This window comes from Staurois parvus, unplaced genomic scaffold (assembly GCF_062004578.1).
Source record: "Staurois parvus isolate SC_StPar_1 unplaced genomic scaffold, SC_StPar_1.0 ptg000129l, whole genome shotgun sequence".
NCBI lineage: Eukaryota > Metazoa > Chordata > Amphibia > Anura > Ranidae > Staurois > Staurois parvus.
The window spans coordinates 4,073,730-4,091,308 of NW_028317925.1; the positions used below are offsets into that span (position 1 = coordinate 4,073,730).

At 40.4% G+C, this 17,579-nt stretch overlaps 1 protein-coding gene across 4 annotated transcripts in view; it reads left to right on the forward strand.

Moving 5' to 3' along the window:
- ARVCF (ARVCF delta catenin family member) overlaps window positions 1–17,579 on the forward strand; it is a 963,921-nt gene that overhangs the window by 217,202 nt on the left and 729,140 nt on the right. The window contains exon 3 of one of the 4 annotated variants that reach the window (XM_089672465.1): window positions 2,931–3,046. The exons of the other annotated variants lie outside the window; for them this stretch is intronic. The gene's annotated coding sequence lies outside the window, so the exon portion shown is untranslated. The remainder of the gene's footprint in view (window positions 1–2,930; window positions 3,047–17,579) is intronic. 4 annotated transcript variants of the gene reach the window in all.

Consider the following 17,579-nt stretch of genomic DNA (forward strand, 5'->3'; position numbering starts at 1 on the left):
TGGGTGGAGCTCCGCTTTAACCTCTTGCTGCCCATATGTGTGGCAGCAAAAAGGGTGAGCTTTAACACCTACAAGGCACTTGTCTATGGGTATCATAGGTTTCTGCGCTGAGAGCGTGCTTCCAGCACAGAGACTGAGCTATCAAAGACAGGGACCCTGCTCCTGATTTGTCCCGACCGGCAGGACCGGCTCCCTGATTAAGTAACCACTATCAACACACCAAAATGTCCCAAAAATCAGGCATGTCACTTAATTTGTAACACAAAGCACTATGGTCCTTTGTTATGTATTGCAGCATGCTGCCAAATGTGTGTTACCATAGTGTGTTGGGGTTCCTTTCACAATGAAAGCAATGCAGCAACACATGAAACATGCACTGTGGTAATGCATGCGTTTCAATAAAACAGTAGTGTAAACATGCCTCAAATTCTTCAAATGAGTCCATCCAATGCCCATTTGTAAGAACACATGTACACTACTGTGTTGCTGTAATGCATGCCAAACATACATATAGTACAGCATACTGGCTAATTGTGCTGTATTCACAACACTAAGTCCCCAGTCACACTAGATGCGAATTGTCATGCGATTTGCATGCCATGCAACTTGCAAATCGCATGCCAAGACTCACAATATTGTCCATAATTAGAGCGGTCATATCGGTGTAGTTCTGACTTGGTCGGAGCCACACTGATTTCTAAAGTAGTACATGCGCTACTTTTTGTGTGATTTGCATAGACATCTGTGTCAGATATCTTGCAAATCGCACCTGAAATCAGCAAGTCACCTGACGTTGAAATCGTGCAACTTCACTGTAAGTCGATTTAATGTGACCAGGGTGTAAAACTATAATATAAAGCAGCTTCTGGATCATGCAGTCATGCACAGGAAACTCCAATAGTCCTCAATAGTCCTGCATGCGTTACAGCAACACAGTAGTGTAAATGCGCCTCAAATTCTTCAAATAACTCCATCCAACGCTTCAAATTTAGGGCCTATTTGCACTATTGTGTTGTACTAAACAAGCATATTACTGTAATGCTTGGCAAAGTTACATGTGTTGTGGTTCCAGTCCTTTTAAATGCCACCCTAACAAACTACAGAAGTGCACATGGGTTGCAGAGCTCCGCAACATATGGCAGCGTACCCTAGTCAGCTGCATTACAAGTTCTGCGACTCGTCCGGTTTTCAGGATGCCTCAACAAAATGCACAACATTAACACATCACAAAATTGGAAATAAGCCCTTGAAGGAATTTCTATGTCTTAATAAACTTTACACCAGTGTGTTACTTATCTATGTAGTTCCAGCATGTAATCAGATTGTGTTATCAATGACAGAATTGTGATACCATAAATGCTGCAAATATGAAGAAAACCAACTGCTGTTGCTATGAAATGTCGTCACACAACTCCCTCTTCCTGATGATAAAATAATTAGAATTAAATATTGAGAACAGCAGTGTAATATAGAGTAGTCTATAAGCTGATTCTATGGCATCTGCTCTTCTAACAGGAAACTGACTTACCCTAGGTTCACGCCTAAGCGTTTTCCGCAGCGTTTTGTGTTTTGCAGAAACTCACTGCAGTGTTTTTTTCTTATTGCTAGGCAGATTTTAAACGCATTAAAAATTTGTCAAAAACTCATAAACGCACTACATGCTTTACTGCAGCCTTTCCATTGAAGTTTATAGAACCAAAAATACGCTTCGCGTTAAAAATGTCCCTGACCCTTTCCAAAAAACGCACTGGGTGAAACCGCGGAGATGTGAACGTGTCCCATAGGGAATCATGTTAAATGGACTGTAGTGTGTTTCTGCAAAGCAGAAAATGCTTAGGTGTGAACCTAGGGTAATGGGATATTTTAACTTTAACATGTGGTGGCAGCCCACATAATCATCACGTTTTTGTGTATTAACCCCTTGACGCTGACGTAACACAAATATGTGGCCTCACAGAACTGGGCTTTTTTCTGTGGGGCCACATATTTGCATACCTGTCTTTGTGTTGGGAGCACGCCGCACAGCGCGCTCCCAGCACAAAGTCCGTGGTGTCACTGAGAGCCCCGGGTCCCGTTCTAACAATCGGGACCCGGGACTCCCCATTCCGGGTCACATGATCGCTGTGATAGCCTCTGATTAGCTATCACAATGATCAGTCACTGTACAAACCGCCCCCCTTGTTTTTTTCTCTCTTTATGCAAAGAGGAGAGAGATACATTGTATCTCTCTAACTCCTGGAAGGAAAGAAAAAATGTTTGTAAAAAAAAACAGAAAGAAGAAAAATAAATATTTAAAAAGAAAATAAAGAAAAAAAATACCTAGATCAAGGTCTGGTCTAGTTCAGTGCCAGGGTTAGTGTTTGGGTCAAGGTCAGGGTAAAAGGTCAGGATTTAAAAATACATTTGGTATCAGTGTCAGTTAGTGTCAGTGTCAGTGTGTTTTAGGTAAAAATAAAACAAAACAAAATGCATACTATTGTTTCTGGGCTGTACTATGGGAACAAACAACAAATAACATACACATATATGGTATTTCTGCGATCGTCAAGAGCTGATAAATTTATTTTGGGTTTCTCTTTAATGGTAGATTATGGTAGTAACAAGAAACACACAGCTAAATTAAAAATTATTTTTTTTTTACTATTTTGGGCCAGTTTTCCTTTGATAATAAAAAAAAATTAGGAGATATCCATTACCATTTACCACCAAATGAAAGCCCAGTTTGTCCTGAAAAAAGCAAGGCATATTTCACATGGATATACAAAGTAGTTGTGATGATATGTATGGTTTTACTAACACATGTCAACGTTGCAAAATTGTGCTTAGGCATTTAGATTTGTTTTACCATTAGGCTTGAAGGGGTTAAGAGAATCAGATGCCAAATATACTATTTGAACTACTATCTAAACAAAAGATTTTTTTTTCTTGAGGGTAAGAAGAAGTACAAAACAACATCTGAAACTTGAAGTGAACCTTTCGCTGCGTTAACACATTTGAGTCTGCAGCATCCTGTAAAGACCTTCCACAGTTAACTTTGCAGCAGGTGGTAAGTCAAGTCTTTGTTTTTTTGCACAGGTATGAGTACTGCTGCCCTTTCTGCTTTTGTTGGATAGTACATCTGCCTCTGTGTGCCATCTTCAACTTCTCTCAGGATTCTACAGGCTCAAATACTATACTATACTCAGAAAAAATATGGATACTATTGTATCAGTTGTTCCCCTAAGTGTGTATAAATCCACACATTATATGTTATTGCACATGTTCCTGTTATGCCAAAAAGGTTAATCTTTTTTTAAAATATATTTCTTGCTTTCAGTTAAATAATATATACAATCTCTTACTTTCCTAGGGTGAGAACAGAGGACTGCATTAAAAAACTGGAGTTTGCATCTCTGTAGCAATACCCATGTCAGCTGCTTACCTTACTGCTCGATGGGGCAGTTCATACTGGCACATTTATGTTGCTTTGCGGTGTGCTAGTTTTAACTCGGCATGCTGAGTACAGCAGGCATTACGCCTGCCAAATGTGCCCATTAAAGTCTGTAGGACCACGCACAACCATGTGCCATACTCAGCTATGACAGTTGCCACGTGGTATTTCAATGTAAAATCCAATTTAGGACTGAAAGCAGACATTGATGAAGCAGCAGTATCATCTCCTATCAGCCTAGAAACAAGCTCTAAACTGTGATGTGAAAAGCAATCCTCTGAAAATCACTTCTCATAGCCTATGTGAAATGTTAGTTGCAGCATTTTTACCCTTTTCTGTGCAATCCTGATTTGGACTACAGCAGCCAAACCATAGTACAGGAGACTGAATAATTCTGCTGTAGTCACAACATGAAAAGCTATAATGTTCAGTGGCTGCTGGATCATGCAATCATGCACAGGAAATTCCAATAGTCTTCATCTTCAGCAACCGATGTTTACCACCCCCCCCCCCCCTCCACAATACAAATCTCCCATACTCCCAAGTACAGATTTCCCCCCACAGCCATAAATTCCCACCTGGTACAGATTTTCCCTAAACCCCCTCAGCGCAGAATCCTCTCCTAGACCCTTCTTATACAGACTGCATCCCTCCCCAGCAGTATAGATTCCTTTTCTCCAGACCCCCCTTTAGCTCAGACTCCCTCCCCCTTCAGTACAGACCTCCTCTCTCCCCACCAGTACAGATCACCTCCAGTGCAGACCCCCACCCTCCTCACCAGTACAGTCACTCCTACCCTCCAAACCAGTGCAGACACCCTTGGGTGTACAGACCCCCTCCCTCCCTTCCTACCAGAGTGGGGAAGGAGTAGAACTCCTTTTGGTTTTTACTGCTATCTAGGGCTTTGTTTCAAAAATGTCCCTTGTCCTAGGGACAACAGTTTCATCAGCAACAGGGACACAGATGACAATAAGAAGATAAGGGTGTTCTAGCCTTCTAGTCCTTCCATACTATATTAAAAAGTATATTTTCTGTGTTCCTGTTGCAGATTTTCCCCTATTTTCTGTCTGATACATTTTTACCACCTTGATAGTATTGAGGGAAACATTTTCTAATTGAGATCTGTGTAACAATGCAAACTTGACGGGGGTTCTAATCCTTCCATGCGCTATCCAAACCCTTTGACTGGAAATACACTTTAGGCGTTATATTTTAGCATGGTGAAGGACTTGCCTCAGCTCTCTTGTTTATTATGAAAGGAGAATAGAAACATAGAGACATAGAAAAGTGATGGCAGAAAAAGACTGAGTGGTCCATCGAGTCTGCCCGTTTTTTTTGTTTTGTTTTTGGGGGGGGGGGGGGTTGTTAACTTTTTTGTCTGAGTATAGACCTATGCTTGTCCCAAGCATGTTTGAAGCTATTTACTGTTGACTGGCTCACTACCTCTGCTGGAACCTTTCTTGTTATTTCACGTTTCACTTTATATATATTACTATTGGATCCTGAGCGGATCAGATCACTTTGGTTTTGTCATTTAATATTTTATGTGCATGGTTTTGCATTTTATTTTCATTGTTATTATGATGTGGTATTTAGATTATCGCTACACTATTATTTTCAATTTTTCACATACACCTATTAGGTTTAGGTTTGGGTGTTAGCAGCTTACTTTTAGGTCATTTAATTAATAGAAGCGCAGGAGGATTTATTATCTATTCCAAGTATCAACTACTCTTTCAGTAAAATAGTACTTTCTGAGATTAGTTTTGAACTTTCCTTCAGTCAGTTTAAGGTCATGTCCCTGTGTTCTTGATTTTAAATTTATGTTGAAAATACTGCCCTCCTGAACCTTATTTACCCCCTCCATGTATTTAAAGGTTTCAATCATACACAGGAAATAAAATGGCATTTTTGTTTCTCCCTCAGTTTCATGTTGAAATGCAGATTTTAGGTTAATAAAAATAATATAAGTATCTTATTAGTTGGAGAATAATATTGGTTTAGTTTAAATAAAACTTGGGAAGGGTCAATTTTTAAATAACTTATGGACTTCTCCAAACAGGCATGTGGGATTTGTTCTGGGTTCCATCAAATATGGCCGATAGTTGTATCATTATGATCAGCTGATATGATAATGCTGCTATGGCAGGCCTAGTGTACACAGTCTGTTGTGCCTAACAACATAAATGTTGTACACTGAATTGCAAAATAATAGTCTTCCTTTATTAAAATAGCCAGCAGGAACTGGTTCTATTCTGACATGTTTAATGCTAGGAACAGCACTTTCTCAACACTTCCCCTTTCATCCCTGACGATTGTAGGTGCTGTAATTAAGTCAGTTTTGTGGCAGTTTACTGCGCAAGCACAGCAGCATCTGAGTTTGCTTCCGTACTGAATTCCCAAGACGTAGTAAAGCGAAGGGTGACTTGTCACTCTCGTGTTTCTGGAATACTGTTATCAGTATGGTGACCAGATTCCTCACATGTTCGGCAGCAGCTGTAGAGACCAATAAATAGTACAAAGTGCAGCGTTAAATCTTAAATACTATATATAATAATAAATATATAAATAACGTGCTAAAAATCTGTGCAAATGTGCAAATAAAGTAAAGCGCAACATGTGTATTCCCACCAGGAATATTAAGAGTGTTCAAAGTGATCACAACCAATAATTCAAAATCACTCCAAATATGAACCGAGAAGGAAGCTGCTGAGAGAGTATATGACTCTGGGGAGGATCCGGTGATTCATCAGAGTGGTGTTTTTTCTTAAGGTGAGCTGACCCTGTGGGGTCTATGTAAGGAGGTGAGGGGCCACTGTAGCCATTGTTTGGATTCACACAGTGTGGACACTTGTTATCACATGCATGAAGATTGAGAGTTTTTTCTTCTTTTTTGGACACTATTTTTCATATGGACTTATTTTGAGTGATTTATATTTGGAGTGATTTTGAATTATTGGTTGTGATCACTTTGAACACTCTTAATATTCCCGGAGGGAATACACGTGTTGCACTTTACTTTATTTGCACATTCGCACAGATTTTTAGCATGTTATTTATATATTTATTATTATATATAGTATTTAAGATTTAGCACTGCACTTTGTAATGTTTATTGTTCATTTACTCACTTTGGTAGGAGGTTAAGTGTCAGCAGCTTTAACGATAGGGCCCCATTTCTAGCGCAGGAGGTCCGTTCCTTAGCTGTAAAGACCAGTCACCACAGTGCATGCTTAGGATTTTGTGGCTATAGTGATGGCAGCCCTATGGGTGTGATACTAATTCACCTGATGAACTCCTATCAGCACTTCCTATGTCCCTCCAATCCTGCTACTTTCATGAAGCATAAGAAGGACAAGCATAGGAAGAAGAGCTGGCAGGCATTCATTTGGAAAGAGCATTTTTCCTTGAACCCTTCGTCACATTGCGGCCTCACCACTCTGCCCCTCCACCATCAACATTTTTCCCTGCCCTCATCAGTCTTCCCCTCATCCTGCCATTACCATTCCCCCCCTCACCACACCCCTGCGTTGCATTACTCTTCCCCCTGCCCACCCACTTAACCTTGACCGCAACGCTCTTCCCCTAGCCCACCCATTCTCCCATACTCTCACCACTCCCCCCCCCTCCACTCTCCCTTACTTTCACCACTCTTCCCCCCTATCCTCTCTCCCCTACTCTCACCACTCTTTCCCACCACCCACCTATTCTCCCTTACCCTTACCACTCTTCCCCCCATGTAACCACCCACTCTCCCCTTTCCTTGCCACTCTTCCCGCACGCAACCACCCACTCTCCCTTATCCTTACCACTCTTCCCCCCATGTAACCACCAACTCTCCCTTACCCTTATCACTCTTCCCCCCATGTAACCACCCACTCTCCTCTATCCTCACTACTCTTCCCCCCACGTAACCACCCACTCTCCCCTACCTTTACCACTCTTCCCTCCATCCAACCACTCTCCCCTATGATTACCACTCTTCCCTTCTGCACTCACCCACTCTCCCCTACCCTTACCACTCATCCCTCCTCCCAACCACTCTCCCCTACACTCACCACTCTCCCCCCCATACCCACCTAATCTCCCCTACCCTTAACACTCTTTCCCTCACCCACCCACCCACTCTCCCTTACCCTTACTACTCTTCTCTCCACTATTCCACTCTCCCCTACCCTCACCACTGTTCCCCCCACACACACCTAATCTCCCCTACCCTTACCATTCTTCCCGTCACCCACCCACTCTCCCCTACCCTTACTATTCTTCTCTCTACTAATCCACTCTCTTCTAACTTCACCATTCTTCTCCTAACCACCCTTGCCCTCACCATTGCTATGAATGAAGTGTACATTTTGTACACTTCCCCACACTGCCCCCTACTGCAGCCAGCAACTGACAGCTGTTGAAGTGGTAAAGCACTCTGGTAGCTCTTTGTTTTAGTGTAAATTCACCCTTCAGGCTGCTGTAGAAGAACATACATTAGGCAAAATATAAAGATATATTCATATACTTACAGGAGCAGTATTTAATAATACAGTTAATTATTTCCAGGGAATACGTAATTGAAGTATACAGAATTAAACTGAGTTTTTATATCTCCTTGAAGTTCACCTTTAAGACAAAGAACATTGCAGGGAGAGGTGAAGCTGCTGGAACAAGGGAGTATAAAATTCAAGCTGAGAATAATGTCTTGCCAGGGTATGGAGAACGCATTGTTTATTTTTGTTTCCTGCAAAACATTTGTGGGAGTGAATGAATATTTATGTAAATAGAGTTTGATGGATCAGGGGTTATGTTGTGTTTATTTTACTTTACTTCATGTACTTGTTTTTACCAGCTACTGCTCTGCTTGTATATATTATAAAATAAACTTTCAGTCCATAAAAAACAAATTTTTCAGGTTTTAATATATTCTTGGTTTCTCAGGGACCTAGGTGGTAAGAGTTCATAAGTTGTGGGGTCTACACACCTCCCACCGCAGTTATGGGAGGATCTCGCTCTTCTTGGAAATTTAAAGCATACCTATACTGGGGCAGCACAGTGGATAAATGGTTAGCACTTCCACCTCGCAATACTAGGATCATTGGTTCAAATCCCACCCATGGCACTACCTGGCTTGAGTTTGCATGTTCTCCCTGTGCCTGCATGGGTTTCCTCCGGGTACTGCAGTTTCCTCCCACACTCCAAAGACATGCTGGTAGGTAAATTGGTTCCTGTCTAAATTGGCCCTAGCGTGTGTGTATGTATGAATTTGAGTTAAGGACCTTAAATTGTACACCCCTTGAGGGTTAGGGGCTGATATGAATGTACAATATATATGTAAAACGCTGTGTAAATTGACAGCTCTATATAAGTACTTGAAATAAAATACCTATTTAACTGTTTCCCAAAAGAGTTACATTTAAGGCATGTCATGAACAATCACTGTCACAAGTGATTGTGTTCTCAACCAAATTGTCAAGCCATCAAATGGCTGATGTCAAAACTGATTACATGCCCAGTACCATTGCAACTGCAGATCAAACAAAGCCTACGATGGCAGCTTCTTTGGCTGTAAAGGATAGGAGGGTTTAGTTCCACTTTAACTGCCTCCCGCTTGGCGAATGTAGGAGCAGCGTCATTCAGACTGGATGTACCACTTTGTCTTTGTACTTTCAACAATTGTCCACGGCCTCAGGGCCACACAGAGGCACTATATGTAACCGCTCTGACCACCAGACACAGCAGATAACAGATCAGTGTACCGTGCCCCTGTGATTGGTGACAGTTTTCACATGGTACAGGGCCAGTCACAGCAATCCTGTACCATGCGATCATTGTGAACAATCACAAAGATCACAATAGTAAGCAATGGCATTATGAATGGATGCTATTACACAATGTAAATTATTGCTTATAACAATGATCACCACTGTAATAAGCAAACATAGTATGAATAAAAATACTGATCACCCCCCCCCCCCCTCTCTCTCATCATGGTTGTACAGTGTCACTATGCTGACAGTATGTAAAAACAAAAAAGGAAAACAATAAATCATTTTAAAAATTTTTTATTTTTTACATACTGTCACCAGAGCAAGTGCAGTTCAACTATGGTGACATTGCACTGCTTTGGCAGTAATCAGGAACAGTGGCTGGCTGCTCTGATATCACTGTATGTCAGTGCTACCAACCATTGTCTCTGATCACTGGCACAGTGTGGTCATTTTGTGGGTGTTTCCACTGTCCTGGTGGTCCAGGGCCTCCAACAATGTGTTAGGTAGTCAGAAAATTAGAAGTGTAATTTATGTGCTTAGAACGCCTGAAGATGCTCCTAGGATTTTGGGCCCCTCTATGCATCTAGGCTGTGAAAAAGTCTCACACGTGGTATCTCCTTGCCTGGGAGACATAGCAGAATGTGTTTTTGGTTGTAATTGTAACTATGCCTATGCTGTGTGTTAGAAATATCTTGTTAAAATGACAACTTTATGAAAAACAAACACATTTTATTTAATTTCTTCACTTTCCAAAAAGTTGTGACAAAACAAATTACAACTTCAGAAACCTTGGATCGTCTACTTTCCAAAAAAGGGGTAATTTAGGGGGAGTAGCTGTACTGTCCTGGCATTTTATGGTCTCAAAAATCAAGATGGGCAGTCAGTCAGGACTGATCAATTTTCAAATCTACTATAAATACACCATGGATTGTAGACTCTATAACTTTATTAGACTAAATAATATATATTAACTTGGGTTATTTTATACCAAAGAAATGTAGCTGAATACATATTGGCCTAAATTTATTAAGAAATGTATTTATTTGCAAAATTGTATAACAGAAACTAAGAAAAACGTGTTGTTTTTCACAGTTTTTATTTTTTCATATATATAGCAGAAAATAAAAAGCCCAGTGGTGATCAAATACCACCAAAAGAAAGTTTTATCTTTTGTGTACAGTGTTGCATGACTGAGTAAATATCATTCAAAGTGTGACAACTGGAAACTGGCCTAGGCAGGAAGGGGTGAAAGTGTCTGGTCTTGAGGTGGTTAAAACACATTCAACCATATATCAGTTGCAGAAGCAACCAAGCAGATGTACCCCTATTCTTGCTATACTGTCTGCGTTTGGGACCCTGTACCTGCCCTGCACCCCTGACAAATTAGGATGTGCTGCTCTGCCCATACAGCGGCTGCATCCCCATAGAGTAAAACAGGCTGCCTGTGTGCAGCTCCAGGTGGACCAAGCTGCATAAACAAACAGATAAGTCATGCCGTGCAGGCCATAGCCTCTGTGTGAATGCGCACTAACGCAAGGTGACTGCTGCTCTGTCAAAATGATATGGAGTCACCTAAATAGGATAGTGAATAAAATGCCATCATCACAAATATTCCTTATCATGGAGCTTTATTTAACAGGTGAGCACAGCACATTTCACAGTGCTGCCTTTTTCAAGCTCTGACTTCCCTTGCAGCGCTCTGCATTTGGTCGCAGCTCTCTGCCAGGCACTTTAATTGCAGGCCTGGTAAGGAGAAGATAGCTGTATAACGTCCAGCAGCTGTCATTGGCTGCAGGTTCTGCTCTGCTTGATGTCTGAGTAGGGGAGTGTCTCCACTTAGGGCCACCTGCCCAACATATAATATTTGTAATGCCCACCCCTCTGACCATTTCACCACTTTTTCTCCTTCTTTTCCCTTTATTATCACCATCCCGTGATATGTTTCATTATATTTCTTACTATTGAAAAACCACTGAATAGCACAGGGATATGTCTTCTGGTTTCCAGTTTCTGCCACTGGACTTTTGGCTTGGATATTCCTGCCCTTGGTGGTCCATTATACAATCACAGATTGCCTGGCACCATCAAAACAAGATTTGATGTTTCAGTATGTGTGTAGCAGGGGCGGACTGACCATTTGTGCACTCGGCCCAGGGTCAGTAGGGGGCCCCCTGAGATGCCCCTAGTACCTTTCATAGGCTTTTTTGAGTGTGGGTGAGGAGACAGGGGCCCCATGATCCCCTATTGCCGGGGGGCCCCATGAGTTGTCAGTCCGCCCCTGGTGTGTAGTAAGGCAATTATTAAATTATACTCTCATGCCCTAAGGCCCCATTCACACCTGAGCGTTTTGTAGCGTGAAGCTCAAAGCCAGGGAGAAAAAATCATTATTACTCTGGTTGGTTCACATCTCCACTCCAAGTCACCTGAAGCAGAACACCTGAAGCTCAAAAACATTTTGCAGCTACTTTTGTAGCTCCATTCAGGCAGATTGATGTGTTTTTGGCATGTTTTCATTCCTGCAAATCGCGCATTTTCATGTGCTTCAGCGTGTTTTGTCACATGACCAAAAGCATTTTTATGGCATGGTAAAACATAGCAACAATTGATGTCACAGTTGAAATGTTTCTCTATTGGCTAATACAAGAATGGTAGAACTCAAAAAGCACGAAAAACCTGAACAAATCGCGCACAAATGTTCGCAAACGTTCGTCAAAACATGCAAAATAATGCACAAAAAGGAAAAAACCAATAAAGTTTATATCAGTTTTTTATCGGTTTTTACATCCACTAGCAATGCAAAAACTGACCATGTGTCCATTTAGGTCTATTTTTTGTCTGTTCCTTTTTTTTAACAGAACAAAAATAGGGCTTTGATCCATTTAAAAAACGGATGTTGGCGAATGCGGACATATACAGATGTAAACTGATGATCATCTGTTTACATCAGTTTTTCCATAGAGATGCATTGATGTCTGTTTTTCATATGTCAATGGAAACCATTCGCAAGTGTGAAAGGGGCCTGAATTTGTTCCTCACTTTTCTCCTCCAAGCTACACTGGCACTGTCTAGTACACCATTTTTTCCCTCCAGCTCCTGGCCACAAGAGACATACCTGTCCTACCACATTGTACGAATCCTTCCAGAACCACTAAACTGAATGTCAAAGAGTTTTTGTAGGCTGCAAGTGCTGCTTCTTCTAGTTTGTACCTATGGTGTTACTCATAAAGTTAGGATAAATATATATGGTAGGGGCTTAACATAGCTTGGCAAAATGATTTAGTTAGAATCCTTTTTTTTGCCACTTCCTGCAAATTTACTTCTACTCCATCTTCCCCTAAGTAGTTAGGGCAGCTTTGCATTACAAGCCATATAAAAATAAGAAGTTCTAAAAGAGGAACTGCTCTCATCTACCTGGACCTCCTGGACCATATTTCGATACTCCCCTGAGATCCATTTATGGGTTGACAGAGATACTGGCCCTTCTTTGGTGTAGCCATGGTGGAGTGAGTCCTCCATCCCTCCTTTCTCTCTCGCTTTTCACCTGTTTTCTTCTTTCTATGCGTCCCTCTAATATTATTATATCACCTGGTACATTCAACATCTCTTTCATATAATTTGAGACATGTCCCCATTATCCCCGATTCTTATGTGTTCCATTGGGGCAATAGAGCCCAAAAACCATATATTCCTCTATGCTCGCAACATTTCTTACAATATGGGTGTTTTACACCCTCACTCAATTTTGCCTATTTACGACGATAATAACCTGTTTATATCATAACTTAACTACAGCAAAATTTTACTTTTTTGTCCTTATTTTTCCATCCTTTTTTGTTACACCCTTAAATCACCTGTATTTCTTTGTATTTTGTGTTTCTGAAAAATGCAATAAACTCAGATTAAACTAAAAATAAGAAGTTCTGGGTTCATGAGGAAGCGTAAAATACACTGTGAATGGGTGTTCAGGTACTAGATCAGTGATCTCAGAGGTGGTATGCCTGGGGAGTCAGAAAACAAAAGAGCACTTTCTTCTCTTTCAATGCTCTGGCCAGCCGCTACTCTCACATGGTGTTTGAGGGTAGAGAAGGCCTAAGGGTTCACCCTCCCCATTTTCTTCATACCCTGTGTTTTTGTTTAGGTAAACCTGCTGAGGTTGATACTTCATGCCTACGTGTTGTTACTGGTATATAAATATATTTTCACTCAGAATTGCCAGTCATGTCAGCGAAACTCTTTTTTATGTGCATAGAGTACAGCCACTTAGGCCTGTTTATTTTTGGTGCATATCAGTATTTTATACTAAGTATGCTTTCATTGTCCTCTATGTGTATTCGTCTATGTTTCTACATTGTGATAAATAATGAATTAAAAAAAACTAAAGAGAATACGTTTGGAAGGAGACAATTTAAAGGTCAAGGAAACTTTGAAACACCCCACTACTGTTTTTGTCCCTCCCCCCACCCCCATGGGATGATCTAACATACACTCCCCTTCCTCAGCTGCATACCTATCTAGTTTTGTTACCCAGTCCAACCGTATTTCACTGCAATGTTTACCTTCAGTCGTGGTCTACTTAGAACCTTACAGGCTCCTATGACCAGCGGGCAGATCAGGGACACTATATATAAAGGGAAAATCCCCTATAATTCAGTAATAGGTAAACTTTTAGCTTTTTGGCTAGTTTTGCATACTGTTTAGTTCCCTATATTCAATGGTATACACAGAGTCCATTTACCAGTTGAAAGTATTTTGGTGAGTGGTAGAATATGCACGTTTTTGAGATTGCCTCTGGCCAGCTATCTCACCTCCATGTAAAAATGAACAACATTCCATGGGTAAAGTAAATGTGAGGATTTGCTGACTCACTGACTATTATTGCACCATTGTGTTTACTGAAAACTGGTTTAATTATGATAAAGATGTGGCTGTCTTTTTTATGTTGGAACTAGCTGTTCACACGCCGCAAACGTCGGGGCACCCAGGTAATGTGGGTCTTCAGAGAGAGCCATAATGCAGGCAGCATTGTAAATACAAGCCATGATTTTGTAGAACTGGAAAAAGTTTAATTTCCCTGGTAAAGAAGGACTTGAACTGTGCAGAAAGTGCCACAGGCTAGGTTTTTGTTTTTCCTATGGAAATTCAGCCTTTGATGTCAAATCAATAAAGTTTGTTGTAACCACTTTGAAACCTGAATTGCTTTGCAGCATGTTAAAAATGAAGGCTGTCTACCCCATGCATGGAAAGCCAAGCTGTTAACTTATGAAGTGATGATCCAGATTCAGGCACTGCACTATAGAGAGCAAAACAAAATGGGAAAGTAAAAAGAAATACATTACAGGACATTGTGATCTTTGTTTAAAATCTTTTTGAAGGGAATGTGCAGCAATGATGTCATATAAAAATATTAAATAATAATAAAATATCATTTTTGACTCTATTATGGTCATGTTTTTTGTAGGCCTCTTGCACATGGACTTAAAGTATAACTAAAGGCAAAACTTTTATTTTTTTTCAATAGAGTGCAGAAGGATAAGAACGCTTATCAATTTTTATTTCTATCTTTGCCCCCCGTTAAAGTGGAACTTCACTCTCTCAATGAACATGGACTATTTTTAATCCTTATGCTGGATAGGAATGGATAGGAAAGTATATCATATTTACTTATTTTAAACTTTTGTTTTACACTTCTTCAGTTACTTCTTGGTTTTCATGCCTAGGCAAATGATGTCATACATCCCAGCAGTCTTCAGGAGGGTAGGGATGGTTCTCAGCTCAGCCAATGCCTGAGCTAAGGGCAGTTGGATTCCAGGAAGTAAATGCTACATGAATCATTGCCCTTATTCATGATGGCCACTGCCAGAAATGCCTGGGAGAGTTTTTCAAAATGATTGTTAAGCAAAATAAAGTATAGCGACATGGACGAATGGGTGAGTTTACTTTGAATATCAACAATGAATTAAATAGAATGCTTGGTTTGTGGTGCTCAGATGCAGTGCAGTTCCACTTTAAGGAGATTCACCCTCTCTATTTGTCCCGTTTACCATTATCATTGAAAGTGAAAGAAATACCCAAATTTTGGGTTATCCCCAGAAAAGCAATAGAGGGGAAATCTTCCAATGGGGATATTAGTTCTGGTGACCCGGGGGTCCCCAAGGAATTCCCTTTAATTTGCATGAATTTCCTTTCAGTTCCTGTTTGGCTATGGGACAGGAAGTGAACAGAAATCTCCGCATTTGGACACAGATAGCAAAAAAAAAATCTGACAGGGGTTATAACCCTCCCTTACTCTGTCCAAAATGAAAAATAAATGCCTATAGTTCTGCTTTAATAATTTACTGATGTTTGTATGCAGAATTTTACTGGCAGAAAGATCCTGAGTAAAAAACACAAGTTATGTTCTGTAAGGGCCTTGCATATACACGCATTCAAGCGTGTAAATACACCTTGTTCCAAATTATTATGCAAATGATATTTTTCTCATTTACCTAAATAATTGATGTAAATAACAGTCAGCATAATTCTCATGTTATCAACTATTAAGAGTACAATTCACATTTTATTGAACAAACCTCCTAATGATAACAGTATTTTTGTTAAACATAAAAAACTTACAATGCACTGTTCCAAATTATTACGCACAGTAAGTTTCAAAACACTTTAGAGGTTGTAAAGAACTGAAAATTGTCATTTGTTGTATTTGCAGCAAATTTACTGAAATCAAAAGCTATTTCAATCAAACTTTTAACAACATTTTAACTTTTTAAACATTTTAACAGGTCACGTTACATTGTAACATAGAACCCCTTATTTGATAGCAGTTTCACAAGTCTTGCATCCATTGAACTTGTGAGTTTTTTGACAGTTTCTGCTTGAATTTGTTTGCAAAATGTCAGAATAGCTTCCCAGAGCTGCTGTTTGGATGAGGATACTCCAAAGGTTCTCAATAGGATTGAGGTCAGGGGAGGATGGAGGCCACACCATGACTTTCTCTCCTTTTATCCCCATAACAGCCATTGATGCAGAGGTATTATTTGCAGCATGAGATGGTGCATTGTCATGCATGAAGATGATTTTATTATGGAAAGTATAGTTCTTCCTTCTGTACCAGGGAAGAAAGTGGTCAGTCATAAACTCCACATACTTTGCAGAGGTCATCTTTACACCTTCGGGGACCCTAAAGGGGCCGACCAGCTATGCTCCCATGATTCAAACCCAAAACATGACTCCACCACCGCCTTGCTGACTCTAATTGCAATTTAAAAAGCCACAAATGTGGGACATTAACCTCTAATTGGCATTTTAACCCGTGTGTATCAACTTGTGTGTCTGAACCAAGGCCAAACATTCCAGGGTGTGTAAACTTTTGTTCAAGACCATTTGGGTGATTTCTGTTATCATTATGATTTAAAAAGGAGCCAAACTATTTGATAATAAATAGCTTTATATGATCGTCATCCTTCAATAAAAGAGCATTTTTTAGCATGATCAGTCATATTTTCAATATCAATGCCAAAATTTCACAATTTCTGCCAGGGTATGCAAACGTTTGAGCACAACTGTATGTACTTTTGAAGTCAAATGAGCAAGCAAAGCTCTTCCAGGCTCACCCTGACTCCTCTGCTGAAAAAGATTGTTGTTGACTGAGCCCCGTAGTTTAAAGTGGTAGTAAACTCTTAAAATGAAGAATGAACTCGTAAAATGAATATCTCCTAAACGTGCATCGTTTAGGAGATATTCTAGTGAGCGGCAGCCGGTGACTTCACCAGCTCATGTGCTCCGAAAGGAAGGGCATACCCATGCAGTTGCTTCAGAGCTATGTTCTGTGGACAAGACTCCTGCGTGCATGCACGGAAGTGAAATCATCGCGGCGTTGCCATTCAAGTTGCTGCAGCCCTCAAACCCGGAAGGAAGACCAGGTGAAGATGGAAACCTCCTCAGTGGTGACAGCGTGCCGCTGGAGGGCTTTGTTTAAAGGTAAGTCTTTCATAATGTGATAGTATGCGATGCATACTAGCACAATATAACATTGCCTTGCAGGAAGAGTTTTTTTTCCTCAAGTTTACAACCGCTTTAAAAGAAGTTTCAAACTAAATTTGGTAATGGTTCCTGATTATCTTCCTTTTTAAGAGAAGCAATCTGTCCAACAGAGATTCAAACAATCTTAAAAACAGCACTTTAGAGTGGAGAAGGGTTGGATACCTGTTTTATTTCTGCTTGTGTCTCTGTTGGGCAGATTTCTCCTTACTTCTTGTTTTTAGAACAGGTAACGAGTGGAAATATCTAACAGACACAAATAATATTTAAATCACCGTTGTTTAGTAGAGGGTGACAGGTTTACATCCCTTGCTGGATTTTTAATCCTGTGTCCTCCTTAGACTAAAAAATTTGGA